The sequence below is a fragment of the Dama dama genome, chromosome 26 (genome assembly GCF_033118175.1).
Source record: "Dama dama isolate Ldn47 chromosome 26, ASM3311817v1, whole genome shotgun sequence".
Taxonomy (NCBI): domain Eukaryota; kingdom Metazoa; phylum Chordata; class Mammalia; order Artiodactyla; family Cervidae; genus Dama; species Dama dama.
In genome coordinates, this window is record NC_083706.1 from 42,079,892 (window position 1) to 42,101,941 (window position 22,050).

The 22,050-nt window shown below is 42.7% G+C and overlaps 1 protein-coding gene across 1 annotated transcript in view; it reads left to right on the plus strand.

The window, feature by feature from the left end:
• Positions 1 to 12,330: 12,330 nt before the first annotated feature.
• The window catches only part of PLEKHG1 (pleckstrin homology and RhoGEF domain containing G1), a 239,394-nt gene continuing 229,674 nt past the window's right edge, over positions 12,331 to 22,050 (plus strand). Inside the window, exon 1 of the mRNA XM_061130489.1 lies at positions 12,331 to 12,411. The gene's annotated coding sequence lies outside the window, so the exon portion shown is untranslated. The remainder of the gene's footprint in view (positions 12,412 to 22,050) is intronic.

Genomic DNA, 22,050 nt, shown 5'->3' on the forward strand with positions numbered 1-22,050 from the left:
GCACACCAAGACTGTGTCATTAGTGATTATCTCCGGCTTAAGCCTTGGAGTAGGGCAGAAAGTGCATAATCACTAGACAAGTTTCCACTTAAAGCTTTTTCATGCTACCATATGAACCCTGCAAATACTCCCATGAGTATGAAGAAATTATTAATTAATATGCAGAAATTACTAATTCTATTGCTGGAGAAATGAAGGATGGTAAACTGCTGAAAGTCCACTTGAAATTCATAATAGGAGCTCCTCTTCTCCAGCTAATTAATACCAGTATTCAGGCCTGTAGATCCTCGCATCACCTACCACATTGCCTCTGAAGATTTGTGGAAACTTGCAGCTCTGACTGCCCCTTAATCTCAATTTTACTGATTTAGGAGAGACTGGCCATTTGGGGAGGGTCGAGCTCTGTCTCCTGGTTGGAAGCACAGTAGCCCATTCACTGTGCGGATCTTTGAGTGACTCATAAGGCAGCTGCCTAGATTTATGGCCAGTTGATTGATTTAAGGGCTGTTGGCTCTTTTGTTGAAATTCATATTAATAAAAAAGAGGGCTCTATAAATACTTACTGTTGCATGGAGGGAATGCATGAAGCATCAGGAGCAAGGATTATGATGTCTTTACAACTCAAGAAGTAGGGTAGAACCATGCTTCCTTTCATCAGGTTTTGCAGTCTTAAAAGCAAGGAGGCTCTGAGGGAATTTACCATAAAATTGGCAGGACAAACTAAACTCTAGCAATTATATATAAACTCCTGTTTTCCTCTTACCACCAAGAAGTTACTTTTACTGCCAAGACATAATGTGTTTTTTTTTTTTTTAAGATCAGACATAAACACTCAAAGGTTGAAATCTGGCAAGTTAATCTCTTGTCCAAGTTCTTAATTTATGCCAACATGTAGCATATACATCAGTTTTCAGCTACTTAAGAGAAAACAAATGTTGGTTATGTAATATAATAGCATAAAACTCATCCAAACTTATAAAGTAGAGGACCTATTCCTCCCCTCCCCCAGGGGATCCACTGTTCCCCAGGCGTACCCTGGAAGCCTAAGGACCTTCTTCCCAGCGGCTACCCCTTCCTTCCTACCCCTTGTACTGCTGCAAACTTCCCCTCTGCCTGGAACACTGTCTCTGCCCTGTCCTTTCTCCTTTGGCATGTTAACTCCTACTCATTCTGATCTCAAAGGGCAATTTTAGGGACACCACCCCTGAACTTCTAGAGTAGGTTTTGGAAGGCTCTATATCCATCCTCAGATCCTTTACTTTCCACAACAGGCAATTGATCCTGATTTGGGTATTAAGTCATTGCCATGGATTCTCCCCATTATATGGCCATGAGAACTGGAACGGCATCTCTTTTGCTCCTCTTTGCCCAGAGTGATCCTGACACATACATGGGGCTCAGCAAATATCAGAAGAATTACTGCACTTATGCATTTACCTATGAATGAAGTAATGTACCTACTTTTCAGGCAGGCCGACCATTCCATTAAGTCCCTCCAATAGGTCAGTGAGTGAGGGGACTTTGATATTTCTAGTCCTACATCTTTCTACCTGCAGTCTTCTCATGCCAAGCCACCAAGTGAGTGTAGGGCCTTTCCAATTAAACAAAAAAAAGTTACATTCACACCTCTTAAAAAATAAATCTTTCACAGTCCTCACTGGAAAGTACCCTGTACCCCCAAAGCATTTCCTCCTTTTCATGGGCTGGTGTGGATGGTATTTCTCATCTCCTCACAATGACAGCGTTACTGACAGATCCTCTGAGAAAGAACCATGCTCCCCTCCCCCAGGTGCCCCACTGTGCCTTAGGCACACCCCCGGAAGCTGCTGTCTAGACCAGGAGTCTTATTTGACTGGTGCTATCTCTTCACATGGCAGAATTCAGTTATAAAAAGTACCCCACACATTTAATCATTCACACATAAATTGGCATTTTTATTTTATTTTCTTGACACAAGCTGTTTGGGAAATTGATTAAAAGGCTGCACTAGACTGCTCCGTTCCAGTTCTGAAAAAGTCTTTCAGTCTGCGATTCACTAGTTTTGCAATTCAGATGTAGCAGCCATAGATTCACAGCATCGTCTCATTCATTGACCAGGGCTTTCTGATTCCAGAAAGTTCTATGGGGATGTGGAGAATGCCTTCTTCTATGAAGAGGGGCATGAGTAATGCACTAAAGTTACTCCTGATCTAGTGTAAGCTACTTAACTCCCACGTATCTACCAAATAGTTAGCCGTCTAGTAAAAAATAATTTAGTAGAGAGGTTCTGATCTTAAAGAACCCATCAGAGAATCATTTTATTAGATGAATAACTACCTTCAATTATATCAGTTTTGTTTGTCAAGGTTTTTTTTTTTTTTAATGCATGCATGCAAACCTGACCATTATGAAATCAACTGTCTCACCTGTCTTATCCTATCATTGTCAATAATCACAGGTTGAGTGCACACCCAAGAAAGTAACTTGGTCCTTGTTGCAGTTCAGGAGGAAGCAGGTGTAGGCAATGTGTGGTTTGTACATTCTGAGTGGGGAACTTATGAAAATCCAGTACAAGTTGTGGAACTAAAACTTCTCCCTGGAGGAAGGTCATGTCTCCTCAAAGAACACAAGAAAGCACATCCCAGCCACAAACACAGGATCTTATATGACATCATATAATATAGATATACTACTTACTGGTAGATTTGGTTAACTGAAATTAACCAAATTGTGGTGGCATAATAAGAAGAAGACAAGGATGTCAAATAGGTCTAAAATATTAGACTAAGAAATTTGAACTTGAGTCAAAACTAGGGAGGTACTGGAGTTTGGTCAAGGGGTGGCTGATGTGTGCATGAATATGTAAACAAACTGCAAATAGTATGCAGACATCCCAGTAAAGTGTTTGAACCTTTCTTACTAATAAATTTGTAAAGCAAATAAGACTGACATTGTCAGGCTTCATATCCATCATCTTCTTTTCAGGCAAATATCTTTGTCCCAAGACTGTCAAGCTCTTCTTTTTTCATTTTCCTGATTTAGGATAATTTGGTGATGTTGGTAGATACCTAACTGGGCCATGTTCCATGATAAAATGCACAATAGACTTTTATTTCCTTGCGTGGGAGGTAAAGCCAAATATAATTCAGAGATCAATTCCCAGTCAAGTTTGCAGCTTCTCCAAGTTAAATGTGTAAGCAAAGTCACTTCCTCAACTATGAGCCTAAACTCCTTTTTCCCCACTTTACCCCTGTGCAAGCCTGGACAATGCTGACTTTTAATAAGGTGTGTTCTCCTCCAGAGCAAGCTCTTCAAAACCATTTCTCCCAGCTTTGAGTGACAGCTCAGGGACCAACTTCCATTCTGGACAGAAATGCAGCATTTGGAAGGGGGCGGGGCTTAGATGCCTCTTGACTTGGAAAGAGTGGTGACCAGGGCCTGGTGGGGCAGGGGAATGGTTAGTGCAGAGAAACACAGGTTGCAACCCGTCGGGAAAGTCTCCCCACTATTCAGAAGACTCTAGTCTTTGACTGCTGTCTGGGTCAACACTCAGAGTCCTTCCCAGTCACACAGATTGGCTTTGCTTTTCACCCTTTGGGGGCCCCTTTCTGAGTTGTTAGCTCTGCAAACAGTGACCCTCTGAGAGCAGGCTTGCCAGCCTGCTCTGTGCAGAGTGCATGGAAGCCTGAACTTGTGGACTTGTCCCCATCAGGGAAGCACGTGATGAGGACTTGAACTAAAACCAGAGGAAGACGACTGGAAAGAAGAAATAGATGATGATATATGATATATATATATTTAAATTAAAATAAGCTTTATTTTATTTTAATTTTTATTTATATTGGAGTATAGTTGACTTACAATGTTGTGTTAATTTCAAGTGTAATGATATATGGTATTTTTAATTATAAGATTACAGGAGGAGATGTTCATGAATTGAATTAGTCCACATCAAGGTTGTCTTCTATTTTTTTTTTTTTAACTTGCTGAATAGCTTTTAAAGACCCCTTCTGTTCCTGAAAGGTGAAAGGATACATTTCCTAAAAGAAATAGGAGCTCAAAACATCTTGCTAGGAATGTGGGAGTCAACTCTCAGGAAACTATTTGGTTGCTGGAAAGTGATCATGAAATTGAGTTCTTCATAAAAAAAAGTCCTTCTGTAATTACAGAAAAACTTACTTTGAAGCCAGTATCCTAAATGTGCCTGGAGTTAATTGCATCACAAAGGACTCCAGTCTATACAGGCAGCCGAGTCCATGTATGGTGAATGAGTTGAGGGAAATTATAAAAATGAAGAAACTAATTTTTAAAAGAATGATTTTTCAGGTAACAAATTCAGACAAAGCATGATGCTTCTTTGGCTTCTGGTTTAATTTGTTTCATCACATAATTCTGAAGAAAAGTGCAACATCTAGGAATTCACAGGCAATATGTTGACACTACTTCATCAGGTTTTGCTGAATCAAGCTGGAAAGAAAATGGTAATGGGAATAAGGATTTTGATAATGTAAATAAAGTTGACTTTTTGGGGAAAAGGAGACTCAGAAATGAAAAAGAAGAAAGAAAAATGAAGTCTAGAAGAACAGATCAGTACAAAGAGTAAGAAATAGACATGCAAGTGTAATTTTGGTGAGAAGGTAGATTTAATTTCTGCTCTGAACAGAGTAATTCAGACAAACAGGAAATATCACCGGTCTTTAATGGATGCAACACATGATTCTAAATATTCAAGGTGTGCGTGTGTGTGCGTGTTCTTAGCCACTCGGTTATTGTACAACTGTTTGTGACTCCGTGGACTATAACCCACCAAGCTCCCCTGTCCATGGGGATTCTCCAGGCAGGAATACTGGAGTGGATTGTCATGCCCTCCTCCAAGGGATCTTCCCAACCCAGGTCTCCTGCATTGCAGGTGGATTCTTTACCAGCTGAGCTACCCAGGAAGCCCTATTCAATGTATATTCACTGAAGCATGAAGGTACTAAGGAAGGAGTTCCCAGAAATAAAACATCTTAATCTTTCTCCAGTCACTGCTTAATTCACCTTTGTCCCCTTTATCATCGCACTTTCTTCAAAGACTGCATTTTATAAGCCTGCTGATAACTGCTTCCTCCAGTATTCAACTCTGTTTAAAAGTCAGGTCTTTGTATTTTCAAATATCAGTGTTCCCCATTCAAAATGAATTTTCCTTCTTTTGAGAATTTCATGGGATTTAATTTTTAATATAAGTATTTAATTTATTAATTTATTTATTTAATTTATTCCTTCTTCATAAAGCATTTAGCATTAAAAAGACCTCACTAGTTCATTATCAATAATTTTAAGGCATTACCCCCCAAAAGTCAAACTTTTATGTAAAATAAGTCAAGTCATAATACTTATACTCAGAAAACAGCATATACTATATGGAAAAAATTTTTAAAAAGAAACCACTTGAACATAGAATTCTGAAGAAGGGGCACATACTTGACTTGGGTTACTTTGGGCCCAGAATGTTGTCTATAAAGCAAGCTCAGCAAGTCCAGGCACACACACACACACACACACATATAATATTTACATGTCCTTTTAATTAGGAACCTTATGAGAATGACTAAAAGATTGATTTATGACTAAACCCATATTCTATAACAATAGGTATTTATGTTTCTAATTTGTACTTCTATATAAACTAGCTATATAATATTTAGCATTCTGACATTTGTCTCCAGTGTCTCCCCACTAAGGAAGTGGTGATAATCCATATCTAGTGAGGGTCCGGAAATAGTCCTTGCACCCTCCAGATCATCTTTTGAATGTCCTGTGTTGTTTTTAATTTTGCACTTGTCTTAGAGGATTGAGCTATTTTTAAAAGTTCATATTTTAAGACATTCACTATTTAATATGAAAACTCAATGCCAGATCATTTTATTCTTATTCCCAAACATTTTTAAACAATATTTTGCAGGTGATACCAGAACAATCTTGAAAGTTTGGTTTCGCTGGGACTTTTCCTTCTAGAATTTTTGCTTGAAATAGGGTATTTTTTATTCTTCAAGAAACAGCCTGCCACCATTTAAAATGGAAATGAAAAAAAAGAAGTACATGTATTGAATAGCCAAAGTCTCCAAATTTGCCAACAGCTTCTAAAGAGTTGTCATAGACCTCAGTGCTGGCCTTGGATAATTATTTCCAAGATGATGTTGTGTCTGAAAGAGAACTACCAATTTGCAGTCTCAGGAACCATTTTTTGGCATTAATGAATAAGAATAATTATGGGGTTTCCCCCCTTTTCCGCTGATCATTTTGTTCTCTATAATTAGTTGCCTGGTTATTCCTCTCTACAGCATGTGCACTCAGATCTTGAATGTAAAATTCCTTTTCTCACCGGTAGTAGGGTTAAGTCTGAAGTTGTGTGGGAGAAGTGAAAACTAGATAATCACTAAACTCCATCTGAAGGCAGTGTGGCACAGGATGTGGGTTTCAGTGGGCTAAAAATCTCCTACTCCTTAATTTGTGTTAGGTCATGTACTAACCGAGCCTCACATGTGCTCTTCTTTCAATCCACGCACTCTGACTGGGAAATAAGGTCCAAACCACCTGCCTGGTTGGGTGAGAAGAGAGATGGGACCTGGAAATCCCTGGGGCCAGCACCACCACAGGGGCCGCCAATCACTGGTCCTTTGTTCTGCCTCTCCCCAAAGTTCCAGAGTCCCTGGGTTTCCAGCGGCCGTCAATGAAACATCATTGCATGATAAAACCTTAACCTTACTATATTACATGTCTTCCTTTAAGCCCTGAAAGAGCTTAAATTTGAGGTGCCCAGTCTGAAGGCACTCCTCCCAGTGTTCTTCAGGAAATGCTGTTGGTATTTAGGATGGAACGAACTTTTGTGGTGTACAACTGTCCCAGATAGTTGAAAGTTTAGCCACCCTGGCATCCAACACCAGCAGACTCCCCATTCCAAGGTGACACCAAAACACTCCTCCCATTTCAAACCATTCTTCCTGTGGTGACCTTCTAAACATAATTATTTTGAGAAATAAAGTTGAAAGTAACTCCTTCCTCTAACACACCTGACATAGAGAAAACAGCTCAAAGGATATGCTAAATTTCAAGAACTTCCAAACATACGAATTTGAAAATAAAGTTAATTCTAAGCAGAAACATAAATTGTCCAGTGTTGCTTTATTTAGATATAACACCACCGAGAATGAGCTCTGCTATGCAAATATTCAGGCTATCTGCATAAAATAATATTGGCTTTGGTTAACTTTTTTCTGCAAATATCAATATTTACAAAACATGTACACATACGTCTTACTTTACTATATCAATCAAAATTGAAAATGCTTAGGCAGTGGGCTCCAAAATCACTGCAGATGGTGACGGCAGCCATGAAATTAAAGTTCACTTACTCCTTGGAAGAAAAGTTATGACCAACTAGACAGCATATTAAAAAGCAGAGATATTACTTTGCCAACAAAGGTCCATCTAGTCAAGGCTATGGTTTGTCCAATAGTCATGTATGGATGTGAGAGTTGGACTAGAAAGAAAGCTGAGTGCTGAAGAATTGATACTTTTGAACTGTGGTGTTGGAGAAGACTCTTGAAAGTCTCTTGGACTGAAAGGAGATCAAATCAGTCAATCCTAAAGGAAATCAATCCTGATTATTCATTGGAAGGACTGATGCTGAAGCTGAAACTCCAATACTTTGGCCACCTGATGCAAAGAGCTGACTCATTTGAAAAGACCCTGATGCTGGGAAAGATTGAAGGTGGGAGGAGTAGGAGATGACAGAGGATGAGATGGTTGGATGGAACCACCGACTCAATGGACATGAAAGTGAAAGTGAAGGTCGCTCAGTCGTGTCCGACTCTTTGCGACCCCATGGACCATACAGTCCATGGAATTTTCCAGGCCAGAATACTGGAGTGGCTAGCCTTTCCCTTCTCCAGGGGAATCTTCCCAACCCAGGGATTGAACCCAGGTCTCCCGCATTGCAGACAGATGCTAGGAGGCCTAGGATGCTGCAGTCCATGGAGTCTCAAAGAGTTAGACACGACTGAGCGAATGAACTGAACTGAACTGAATTGAGGCAATTGAAGGAACAGATAAAATTGTGATGGTGGCTATGAGCTATTTACAGTTCCTATTATCACATGTGTCTGTTATCCTGGCACATTTCTGTCATGTTTTTTGCATCACTTGATGCTTCTTTGCTGTCTTCTTGCCATCGCTAGTATCTGAGGTCTTCCTGCTCTTCAGGGGCCTCTTTAGCAGTAGACAATCATGTTTAAGGAATCCGATGAGCTCATTATGCTAGTCCAATAGTGGGTGGGATAATTATCCACTATATTTATTATTCCTGATAAGTAATGAATTTACACTTTCCTCCTAGACACCAGATCTTAACCTACTAGGCTACTACTAAAGGGAAATTTGGGGCTTTTCTGGTGGTTCAGTGGTAAAGAATCTGCCCGCAATACAGGAAATGCAGGTTTGATACCTGGGTCAGGAAGATTCCCCTGGGAAAAAAAATGGCAACCCACTCCAGGATTCTTGCCTGGGAAATCCCATGGACAGAGGAGCCTGGAGGCTACAGTCCACACAGGATTGCAAAAGAATAGAATATGACTTAGCAACTTAGTAATCACAAGGGGAAATTTAGGCACTCTTTTGCAAACCAGCAATGAAGATATTCTGATGTATCAGAATTTCTAGGGATTTCAAATTCCTCTACCTACTTTTAAGCCCAACTAAGCTAGGTACTAATAACTGTGAACATTTCTTATTTTCTCTTTCACTCTTTGAAGTTAGTATAGTGCCTTGACTTTTAAGTTAGCTGATTAGAGGCTTGAGAGACAGGAGTGCCAGTACTGACTCTGATCACCACTCCTAGCTGGAGAGATCTTGAAGACACACTTGCTGATATTCTTGGTTTGCTGTCTTCCCTACATGAGACTCTGCCATAAGTCCCTTCTCTTATCTCAAATGCTTTAACACAGTCAAAATGTTCTAGATCTTTTTCAAACCACATTTGAAATAGGAACAGCTTTAAAAATCAAAAAGGATAAATGCTACCTGTGTTTTTTCCCGGGATGCTCCTGTAACCCAGTGGATAGGATATTTCTGATCTTGGGTGATCATAAATCCAGTGCAGCCATCACAAGCACCATAAAAGTTGTCACCCAAAGTCGTAAAATGAAAGTGAGGCGTGATCCAGCCTTTTAACTCTATAAGCTTTGCAAACATTAACTCCCACATGTGCATGGATCAGTGACCCTGAAATGTGATTCTATAGGAGACTCTGGTCTCACAGCTTTTCATTAGGATCAGCTGAGTTAGTGGGACAAATGGAGAACCAGAATGCAGAGCCCTGCCCATGTTTGTAAGCCGTTCCACCACATACAGTGTGTGGCCTTGATCTAGTCACTAAAACTTCCTGAATGGCTGTGACCTTGTATGTAATTTAGGGGTTATAGGGTTTATGTCCCTGGGTTTGTATGAGGGGTGAATGAAAAGCCATAAGAGACACTCAGTGATCTGAAAAAGCAAAAATATTTCTTCTAGACTCGATCTTATTGGAGCAAGAAAAGGGTATGACTTGAGGGATCCACTAGGTCTGTGTTGGTTGCCTTCAGATTCTTCTCACCCTTTTCCTGCTCAGAGTCACAGGATTGCAGGGGTGGCCATGGGGAAGTCCCTGCAAACTGAGTATTCCAAGTTCCCAGTCAGCTTGGTTCATCCAATGCAAGGTATTGGACTGGAAGGTGAAGGAAGGGAGAAGCCAGATATTTCCCCTCTCCCTGCCAGTGTGTAAGACAGTGGCTATTTCTTAGGCTCCCACAGACAGCTTCCATCTGTAGTATATCCCCTCCCTGCCCCTCCTGCCAGAGGTGATAGTGGCTTTCGGTTCTTATTAATTTCTGGACTACCTCACTGTCTCCTGTTGAATTCTTGATTCTTCCATCACTTATGGAGACAATCCCCTGCATAAAAATCTCTCTTTATAAATACTTTAAGAGGTTTCTGTTTCCCTTCTTTGACCTTGACTATCAGTAATAACGTTAGGAAGATCTTTCACCAAAAAAATTTTCCTGATACTGAATACATCATTAGAAAGCCATTCTTTGGATTCCATTGGATTCTTTTCCTCAAAGGGGGAGAGTAGTATATTACAAGATGGAATGTTACATTGTATAATAGCATTTTCACAACTCTTATGTCATCATTTCATCCATCCATCCACCCACTGAACATTTCATATCAACTGTGAATTAGGAACTAAGTTTAAGTGCTGAGCGCATATGATAAACTAGATACACGAAATGTCAGACCAGGTGATTTCAAGGCCACTTGCTAATGACCAGAAGGGTAGAGTGCACTTACTTGGAAATCAGGAGTGATAATGTGGGTTAGGTGCCTAATGCCACGCTTGGCACACAGCATCAACAAAAGGGATTTCACAATCCTGTTTCCAGGAGCCACCTCCTACCTTATTAATAAACTGAGGTGAAATGAAGAGGTCTGGACAGGAAATATAATAACCATTACACAGATAAGGAATCAAAGTTCAAAATTGTTATCTGCAGCTAGCAAGTGGCAAAGTCTGCAGCTGATGGTCACACCGCTTCACTAATAGCTTTACTAAAAGTCATCTATGCTAAGAAAGCATGTGACTCTGTGGGCCAGGGAGAGGGTAGCAGAGAAAGCATTTGAAAGAACCAGGAAAGCCTGCTTCTCCTCCCTTCTTCTCCAAGCTGTCCCCAAACCCCATCTGTCAGACACTACCATGGTCATCAGTTATGCTCTCTGAACCTAAGGTTGTTGAATGAAGGCCAGTACTAACTCAGAGGATTGATAAAGACCATGAATGAGGTCCCTGCTGTATGGTAAGGTGCTCCCGCTCACTTCATGGAAAGTAAGAGCATAGATAGACTGGCGAACAGGTGGGGTTTTGTGTGAGCTCCTGGTGCTAGAGAGGGTCTGATTCAGGCTGCCGAGTCTCCACATCCTGTGAAAGGACACTAACACCTGTCCTGCCAACATAACAAGGGTACTGCAAGATCACCTGAAACAGTCCTTTGAAGATGGCAAAAATCTGTTTGAGTTGCACTGCAAATCTTCCATGGTAAATGTACCCGGAGCATAACCCAGCCTCATGGCTTGAGATAATACAAGTCAGTTGTGAAGACAAAATAAATTGTAAAACAGAATATAAAGTGCACATTGTAGGGAGAGAACTGTGACACTGTGTGGCTCTGTGGCTCAAAACCTTATTTTATTTCAAATCTTTATGGTAATTTCCATACATGCATCAGAGCAGATAAAAGGGGGAACTCAACAATAATAGCTAACATTTATCCAGCAAGTGTGCCAGGAACCTTCTAAACCCTTCCTGGAAATTGCCTTATTGAAATCACAAGAAGCAACTCTGTGAGGCAGGCACTATCCTCATTATCCCCATTTTACAGATGAGGAAACTGAGGCACAGGCAGGTCATATAATTTTCTTAAGGTCACACAGCTTCTAACTGCTAAAACTGAAATTCTGTGAACAAATCATGTAAGAGTGCATTCTTACAAATCTAATGGACTCAACAGGCAAATACATACGGCTGCCTTGAAAAGGAAATGAGTGTTGGGGAACCACTGCTTGCCTTTGACGGTCACCTTAGGCACCTTCGACTCAAGTTATCATCTCACTACACACACAGCTGGGGCCTTTAACACCTCTCTGGTTATTTCAAAGGTTAGTCTTCTTGGCCTCCTTTTTTTCACTTTTACTTTCTCTAAGCGAAGGTTAGTTGGTACATTAACTGGGGTGATTAGAGTAATGACACCTGAAAAAGAGCGAGCTTCCTCCCTCGGTCCATAAGATTTGCCCCAGAGCTTCTGTGTTAACACTAAAATGTCTAACTAAAAGAATTATTTAGGGTACTTTTTTTTTTTTTTTTTTTACAAATTAATCATATGCAAAGTATCAGGTTCAAAAGAAAGCTTAACCCGAGGATCCCGGAAAATGAAGAAAAGTGATGTGTCTGCGAAAACGGTAGCAGGGATTTTTTTTTTTTTTTTTGGTAATTTTTTTCCCCAGGGGCTGTAATTTGACTGCTCTGTTTGGCTACCCTCCAGAGACAAGTCCAAGTGCTTAATCTCTTTCTCTTTCTCCCGCTCCTCCCCGCCGTGCTCGCCCGGGCCGAGGGGAGGAGGGACCCAAGATCCGCTGCTCGCGGCGACGAGGCCCGCAACCCTGCGCCGGGAGGGGCGGGTCGGGGCGCGGCCGGCGAGCGGGGAGCGCGGCCGAGCGGCGGGGCCGAGCGCGAGGAAGAGGAAGTCCGAGCCGGGCGGCGGTGCAGGGCGCTCGGCTGGCGCCGCAGCCGGCGCAGCGCAGCCGCACCTTCGCCTGGCCGACCTGCGAGCGGGGCCCGCGCCGGCAGCCGGCCCTCCCCGGGTAAGTGTCCCTTTCGCTGGACACCGGGTCCTTTTCCAGGAATGGGACCGCGCGGCCGGGAACGCCGCGATGGGAGGGACGGGAAGGGGACCCGGGGGGCGCCCCAGATCCGCAGGTGGAGGCGAGCGGACCGGGGTGCCGGGTTCCTGTTCCCCGCGCGCTCCCTCCCGGATGGGGGCCAACGGGGTTGGGGGAGCGCCCCGCCGCCGCGGCCCCGGCCCCGCCGCTGCCCACCACCGCCTGGAGGGGGCGACCCGCGGCCGCCACCGCCCGACTCCGGGGGTTCGGCCCCGAGCCCCCGTGCTCCCCGCCCTCCATCCTCAGCCGCGGGGGCCGGAGCGTTCGCTCCTTGGAGAAGAGATTCCTCAGTGCGCTCGGGACTGTTACCAAGTCAACCCTGCAACTCGAACGGGACAGTCCGAGAACGGGACCCGAGCGCCCTCCGCCCTCGGTCCGCTCCCGCCGCGGGTACCCGCTCCTGGCCCCCCGGACGGTGGACCGTGGTGGGAGTCGGAGGCCCCGGCTCTGTGGCGCGTTTGGTTTGGAGGGTCCCAGCCTTTGTAGATAGAGCCTCGGTGCCCCAGCTCTGCAGATATTTCCTGGGGCGGGGGGCGGTGGAGGGGACGTGCAGGGGGGCTTGGGGTCGAAGCCGGTGGCCGGTCCATCACGGCGATCAATGTAACCCCTGGTCCACGGGGACTTTGTCGACGGTCCTGGTGTCGGAGGGCCGCCGGGGTTTGCGGTGATGCCCGCAGCCCGCTCTCCCACCCTTTGTGTCCTTTAGTGAGAGTCTAGTTGTTAAACCAGAAGCCTAAGGACTTTTGGGGAAAGTCGTTAAGCCGTGGCATTTCATTGAGCTTACAGCAAACAATGAGGTGGATGGCTTTTTAAATGCTCCGGTGGAGTCTTGCTTGTAGGGCCGGTATTTCATTAAGTTCTGGTCCTTAACCCTCCCTTTGTACCACCCTCAGGTGGCCATGGCTACTGCACATACTTTTGAAATTGTAGAGGGTGAGTCTGGGGGAAGGCTGTTTGCAGTCAGCATCACCCAAGACAAGGTCAGTCACAGAGAGAGAGAGAGTGGTTTGGGGGTTTTCCGACGACTGGATACAGAACTTGCTTGTGTTTCCTATTTAAACCAGGAGACCAGCATGTTGACTCTGGGTCAGATTCGTCTTCGAACAGAATCCCAGGCCTAGATAGATTGTGTAATGCCATAAAAATAGTGATCAAGTGTTAAAATCAGCATCGGGCTGCTCGATTTCTGTGGTTGGCATACTTTTAAAGAATTTACAGGCTTTGGATTTTGATTAAACACTATTAAAACACTTCCAGGCCCATCGTGTCTGGGAGTAAGAAACTCCATCCTAATTTCCTCTTTGCCAAGTCAGACTGGAGCAAGCGGCTCCACCTCGGGTGGCCTTGGCTTCCTCCCTTAAGAAATGATTTAGAGAAACCAGGCAGTTTCTGAAGTTTCAAGCTCACTCCTTGCCGCCCCTCCCCAGTAAGCAGTACTTATTTGGTCTACTATATTTAAGACTTAGATCCAAAAGGGATGGTTTGGTATTATGGTCCTTTACCATCCTTGAGTCTGACTTTCCAGTTCCTCACGTTGCTCTTAGTCCTATTTGAAGCCTTGTGTCTGAGCTGCCAAGCCACCTGAAGAAACATTTCCCCAGAGTTCTCTCCCCTCTTTGGTCCCGTCCTCATTAGGTCATCAACAGCTGTCACCTCGTGACCTTCCTTTTTCCTGGTGGAGCTGCTCCCTGAAGCTTTCTGCTGAAGGGCAAAGCACAGTGAGAAACAGCTACCTAGCAGTCAGATCCATGCCCGAATCCTGCTTCCCTTGATGGTTTTTTCCTGCTTATCTCCATCTTCACAATGGGCACCGGCTTCCTTCAGTGACTTTAATATGGATGATGGTACCAAATGCAAACAACTATTTCCCTGGGAGACTCAATCTGTGCTTCAAAAAGGTTCAATGGTCACCTTTTAACAAATCAAGAGGAAGTAGCAGTGTAAATTTTCAAAAGCGAGAATAACCAGTACTGTTTTTTTCTCCTCCTTTGAGGCTATGATTTTTATTAAGTGACTTAATTAAGATTTAATGATTTGTAGTCTGACACATAAATGTGGGATATGCTTAAGCAGCACTAAATCTTTTGAGCCCTTAGTAAACTGGAAGCGATTCCTGGATCTACGCTCTGATTCTTCAAGGCTGCAGTCCACTTTTCACAGATTTCTTTAACCCCCCACCTTTCCCCATGAATAGCTGATCTTTCACCTAGTTGCCATCTTTGAATCCTCCTACAGGCAAATTATATCCATGGAATAGTAAAACTAAAATGGCTCTTGGAAGATCTAGCCCAGCCCCTACATCTTAAAGATTTGGGACAGCACTGGTGTTTAAGAACAAGTGCTCAGAAACTAAGTTGGCCTGTGTATCATTTGCTCAATAGCACTTTGACCTTGATCCCTCTAAGGAAATTCTATAGATGTAGATTCTTTTATAATTGAGAAACTGTAACAGTCATAGTTGATCATTCTCTCTGGATTATCTGACCTTTGCTCATTCCTTCCTCTGTCAATTTAGGAAATGGTAAGCCTTCTTCCTTCTTAAGTGGTACTATAGTTAAGTGTTGGACACATTGTATGCTTCTAAGATGACTGCTGTTGATAAACCAAGTCCCAGGAGTGAGTGATTTTCCTGGTGATTACACAACTCTCAACTGGAAGAGCTGTGATTTAACTCATGTTCATGTCTCTTGGTCCGGAACTGTACTACCTAGAAATGGTGATGGCATGGGGGCATATTTTAAATTAAATGCAATGATTCTTTGTTTCAGGAAAGAAAAAAAAAAAAAAAGTCCCTTGCCTCTTTTGACCTAAAAAGAACATGGATTCCAAATCAAAATATTCATTGTTTAAGTAGGAATGGGAATAGAAATATTTTATAGACAAAGACCCTAAGCAAGCTAGTACTCATGTGTGGCAGGCTTCTCAAGTATCAGTGTTTCTTCACAATATACATCAATCTTGCTTTATAAAATGAAGAGCTGTCTCCAAATCATTTGGGCATTCAGGGCTATGGGCATCTGTGCCAAGGAGAACTTACTGACTGCAGGGCCCGCTTTCAAGTAATGATGAGAGGACTACAGGCTCTGCTTCATGTTGCTTGTGCTGATGAAAAGCAACAGATGCTTTAGCAGAGATGATAGAAATATAGGCTGGCCATCCCAGCAAGGGGGCCTGGGTTTGCTGTCAGAGTAAGTAGGCCCCAGGTCATCCAGATGCTGTGGAACAACTTCCTGGATGCCTGAGTGATCCCCATCCCAGGGATAAGGAGGTGCTGGTCAGTCTAGCATAGTTTCCATAATCGAGTCATATTGGAATATCTTTTCAATCTGTATACACAAAAGTACCCAAAAATGTTTCTCTGCTGAGATGCAAGGCTTGTAAAAATTTCCAACCCTAAACATCTCCTTTTGGTAAATATTGAATTACTGTTTGATGGAAAGCAAAAGTAGGCTGGATTCATGGATACAAAAAGTCCCTAACTCTCGTCTGCTTTTCCCCTTCCCATATAAACCCAGAGGAAGGGCAACTTGAGGAGTGTTAATGTTAGGCTAAATTTTACAAAGGTTCCAGCTACGCCCACTGGATGTACTAAACCAATGTCTTTAATTAAGAAAGCTGTTTGGGTAAGCTTTAATGACCAGGGTGCTGCCGAGCCTGTAGAAACCGCTTATCACCAGCATTAGGAAGATCAAACCACTGCAGCATTTGGCCAAAAGCTAGCAAGCCCTTAAGTGTGAGAAGGACATCTTTTTAAAATATCAAAGTTGAAATGGGTGTGAGTGTAATAATGATTGAGATATAGAATTCTCATAAAAGGAATCAGTAAATCAATGTCATTACACCATTCAACTGGCTCTAATGTTTGAAGTGGCAAATAGATCTTACCATTGTCCACTCTGTGTCCAGTCACATTAAACACTGACTTAAATGACTTGAGTCTGAATGAAGATGGATGAGAGGAGGAGGAGAAGTTCTAGATCATGGGGTGGTGGACCTTTTCCTGTAAAGAGCCAGATAGTGTTTCAGGCTTAGTGGTCCATGTGTATCCCCATCATATATTCTTTGATTTGTAGAAGGGGGGACTGGTTGTTTACATAAGCCTGGTTAAACTTTAAATATTTAAAAACCAGCCTTTGCTTGAAAGCCATACAGGATAAGTTTTTTCACTGGAAACCTAAATAAATGTTAGTAAACCAAAAACGGAAAAAAAAAAAAAATCTATGACAGCCATTGTTTTCCACTTCTGTTCTAAATGAAATATTCTGTTTGAACTATCATTCCCAAAATGACAAATGCCATAGGCTCTATCTAAGCTGTCTGGCTGTAGACTGACTTATAATCAAATCTCCTATGTTAATATTTTTTTTCCAGTCACCCTTCTTTATTTGCTCTTTTCACTCGGCTTAGAAGTCTCTGTTAGACAGTGATCAGTTGACAGGATTCTCAGCACCAGATTTCAACATCCAGTCTTGGGTGAGGTATGGAACAGGCAGAGAAGTTCAGCTGGGATGTAATAAATTCCGCAAAGAAGCAGGTCATTGATGAAGCTCACTGATAACATGAAATAAAGTTCACACCCACTAGGATGGCAGCCAAGGCCCTTGTGTTCTATTTTCTCCTAGTACCTTCCCATGTATACTCTATGGCCCTCTCATCCAAGAAGACTCGCAGAGCCCTAGATGGGCTGTGCTGTCTCTCACCAAAGGTGGGATCCTTCCATACAAAGTTTAACTATATATCTCTTTCTGATCTTCCTAGGGAGAAACATGGGCCCCTGAATCTCTGTGCTAACACAGGACTTTATATGTGACTCAAGTAGAAGGACAAAGAAATGTAGTGATCCCCAATGGACACACATTACCCTTCAAGGTTGCAGGGACCGTTTTATTCCTCTCTGTAGCTTCGGGGATCTTGTCTTATGTCTGTGGACCAGTCACTGAATCAGAACTGTTTCCAGGCTTTGTATGTGATTCCAAGTATAGCATGGTGCTGATGTGTCTGGACTTGAAGTCAGGCTGAGCTGACATCTAGTCCTGGTTTCTCCACTTCATCTGCTGCCCCATCTTTCAAGTCGAGAATAAGACCTCTCAATTGCTAGGAATAAAGGAGATTTTTTTTTTTTTTTCTGTGAAAAGCATTTAGTTCAGAGTCTGACGTGTAGTAGTGGCTTAGTAAATGGCAACTTTTGTTCAATCCATAGTCATTTATTGAGAACCTGCTGTACCTGGAATGGTGTTCAGTCCTGCTCTGGGCATAACAGTGAATACAAGAGCCACGGTTTGTGCAGAGATGTGATCAGGAAGTGGGGAGAAGGCAGGATGAGGGATGGGTCACCTTAGATTGGTGTTTCAGGAAACCTGTCAGAGAAGGCAGGGTTTGAACTGCAACCTTAGTGATATTGATGAGTCCCTATTTCATCTAATCTAAGATACTTTTGAAAATACTTTTTTTAATACATCATTAAGAAAAAATTCTGTCAGTAAAATTGACAGTCTCCTATAAGTTGTAAAAAATGTGCATCTTAGCACCAATAAGAGCATTAATATTAGTGCTCAGTAAGTACCCATTGAGTGTGGGCATGTGTGCTAAGTCGCTTCAGTTGTGTCTGACTCTGCGACCCTGTGGACTGTAGCCCGCCAGGTTCCTCTGTCCGTGGGATTCTCCAAGCAAGAATACTGGAGTGGGTTGCCATGCCCTCCTCCAGGGGATCTTCCCCATCCAAGGACTGAACCCACGTCGCCTGTGTTGCAGGTGGATTCTTTGCCGCTGAGCCCCCAGGAAAGCCCACCCACTGAATAAGTTAGTGTTCCTCTGTGCTTGCATACAAGATTCAGCTCCCATGGTTTACACTGTGAATTTGTCTCTTCTGTTTCTTAGGTCTGAAAGGTTGACTTGGAGCTAGCAAAGAGTAAAATATGGTAAATTATTGTGAGATATTCGTGATCCATTGCACTTTAAAAATAGTTTAAAATATTTGCTCTGGTCATCTCAATGAGCAAAGTGTGTTGGTGACTCCTGCTGAAGTGAAATTGGTCTGCACATAACTTGAGTAGGAGCAAAGTTGAGCAGCTCTTGCAGCTGATAATTTTCGGCAGCTGTCCATAGAGTTGTGTGAATCTTTAATGCATAGCAATGCCATCCTAGGGGCTGCAAAGGCATTAGCTGGAGCTTGCTAATGAAATGGGGGGAAGGCTCCCTTTAGAGCCACCGCCTTCCTCTCCTCTGGCAAGTCCCTACGCTTTCAAAGTCCAAGCAGTGTCCTCTTCTCTCCCCACTCCCTCCTTCCTGCTCAGAGCAAAACGAACTGCTGAAATCTTTGCTTTCTGACCACCGTCCACACTCTGGTCCCTCGTCCAGATCTTTTTCTGAACCCAGTCCGGAGCCCGCCCCAGCTCTCCCCAGCTGTCCAAGATCTCAGCTTCTGCATGGATGACTCAATGGGAGCTTTGACAATACCCGGCTATTTCTAGCTGTAATAAAGTGTGCTTTCATGCTGTTTTGATTTTAATTTCAACATGTCACTCAAGGCCTGTGTGCATGTCAGCTTGCGGGTCCCCCACATGTGGGGAGCGTGCCTTTCCTTCTGTCCGCCTGGAGTCTGTCAGCAACTTCCACCCTCTCCCTGCCCAGTGGGGAGAAGTCTGTCAGCCCTGGCCTGGGAGGAAGCAAGTGCAGAGCTTACTCCCTCCCAGCCACGTCCTCCCCCCGTCTTCTCCTGGGACTGAAGCCCTCGCGCTCTAGGAGTTCTTCAGGACCCACCGTAACTCCGGCTGCAACAGGAGTCGTTGGAAACAAGGAGATGCAAAGGAAAGGCTGTTTGTAGGCGTTCCGGGGATGCTTATTAACCACCATCTGGCCTCAGGGTGATTTCAGGCTGTCTCCAACCTATGACTGGAAAGCTGGTGGAGGTCGGAGGGGTGTGTGAAGGTGTGAGGCCATGAGGAAGCGGGTGGGCACTGATCTGAGTTCCCCGTACTTCCCGGGGCCGTGTGATTATATAGGCAGTCCTCAGACACTAACATCTGTGCTTCTCTGATGTGCTGGGAGAGACAAAAAAACTGTAATCTGGGGCATAAATATACGATCCTGTGTTTGTTCCCTTTAACCAAGTAAACCTGTTATTAGGTTAAGCATCTGTGTTGCACTAAAATATTACAGCTCCTTCAAAGGAAGATATGGTTGCTCGTCTGATACAGCTTGCAGTTTAAACATTCATCTGTCTCACACTTTTAAAAATTTGAATCAACTAAGAATATGAATTATGAAGCATAAGAATCAAAATCCAGGATACAGGATTACTGAGTAGGGGGCAGAGGAGGAAGTTAGAGGAGACATAGACTTAATATTTTTTACTTTTTATTTTATATTGGAGTCTAGCCAATTAACAATGTTGTGATAGTTTCAGGTGGACAGCCAAGGGACTATGCCATGCATATACATGTATCCATTCTCCCCCAAACTGACTTAGACTTTAAAAGTGAATTTTTTTAAAGAAGACTCTGAAAGTTTGGGGTTGACTTGCACTACTATAGTTGAAATAGTTAACAAACTATTAGTTAAACAAACTATTAGTTAAACAAACTAATAGTTAACAAACAAGGACCTACTGCATAATACAGGGAACTCTGATCAATATTCTGCAATAACCTAAATGGGAAAAGAATTTGAAAAAGAATAGACACACGTATATGCATAACTGAATCACTTTGCTCTACTCCTGAAGCCAACACAACATTGTAAATCAACTATGTAATCATACTCCAATATAAAATACAAATTAAAAACAAAAAAGAAGGAAAATCTTTCCATTCCCTCATGCCCTTCCCATCATATATCAGTTTTAAGAAAATAACTTGCTAAGAACTAATGAGGGTGAGGCTAGAAGGGTGATGAGATGAGCAGGGAACAGGATGGGAAATGGGCGCCCAGATGGGCTGATGAGGATTGGCTGTATCTAGGAAAGTGCTTTGGGAGATATTTGCAAGCTTTGCAATATAGTTATGGAACAAACTCTCGGTGGTCTTGGCTTTTTTCCACTTTTCTTCAATATCTATATGAGATAAATGCTTCTTTCCCCTTCTCTTCTTTAACAGTTGTTTAAACTCTAAGGAATTGGCACTTAATCACAATATTTAATGGTATCTGATCTTGACACTAAAATGGCAAGGAAAACAATGTGCAAATAATGTTTTGTGGCCTGTGGACCCACTTTGGCCCATGGGTGTACTAAGCACAAGGATGAATTACCTCTAGCAAGTTGGAATCCAGATGACTTCTTCCAGGTGTCATTATTTGGAAACTCTGTTCCTTCCTTCCTTTCTTTCTTCTTATCCTGTTAGGAAAGCAAATACTATGAAGTTCTAAAAATTAAGTTGTGATGAGTGCTATAATGGCCATACCTTTCAGAATCCAGAATCTCCCTGAAGAGCAGAAAGAGACTTATTTCACTGAATAATCTAACACGTCAAGATATGAGACTCTAAATTTCCACAGAGGAAGTTAAAAGATGTTTGTTTTTACCTTCTTACCAAATGAAGAAGAGAGCACATTTCTGTACTAGCTAAAGGCAGAATAGCTAGCAGCAACTATTCTAAAAAATACCCTTGGCTTTGGTTTACAAATATGAGCAGAAAACATACTTTGCAAATGTTCAGAAACAAAATACTATGCTCTTAAAAGATAAAATGCTTACTTGATGCTTCTATATGCATAACAGACATCACAGTCAAATCTAATACTTCTCTGCTTTCTTTGCTTGTGTGAGTGTGTGTGTGTGTGTGTGTGTGTGTGTGTGTGTGTGCGCGCACACACACACGAACTCAGTTGCTCAGTCATGTCAGATCCTTTGCGACCCCACGGACTGTGGCCCACCAGGCTCCTCTGTCCATGGAATTTTCCAGGCAAGAATACTGGAATGGCTTGACATTTCCTCCTCCAGAGGATCTTCCCGACCCAGGGTTTGAACCCGAGTCTCTTGCGTCTCCTGCATTGGCAGGTGGATTCTTTACTACTGTACTACCTGGGAAGTCCATTTCTTTGCTTACTTATTGTAATGCCAGTTTCTGTGCCATTAATTATGGGGAAAATGGTGTGCATAGGAGAGATAAGTTTGTTTTTCTAAGGTCTGAATATTGAGTTGAAATGTGGGAATAGTCTGAAATTAGGCAGTCTGTGTATGTCATTTGAATGTTATTTGAAAATGCCTGCTAACCTAGGGGTAAAACCATATAATAAAGATACTGTGAGGCTTGAATGCATAATGTATATATGGCACCCCATACATAATAAACCCTTGATAAATAGTGGCTCTTTTACTTTGTTTACTGGGTGAAACACTTCAGTTTTATTCCCTGCTACTAGACATCTGGAACAATAAACCAACATGAAAATAACTGAGAAAAAACATTTCAGCCTTTGTCCTGAGGCAGGGATAAGAGAGAGGGATGAGGAACACTTTGTTCTGTTGTTTTTTACTGTAGTAGAGACACAGTACACATTGCACTTGGAAATTCAGATTAGAATGAGCATATCAACAAATACAGTTTCCTAAATTCTGGGGAT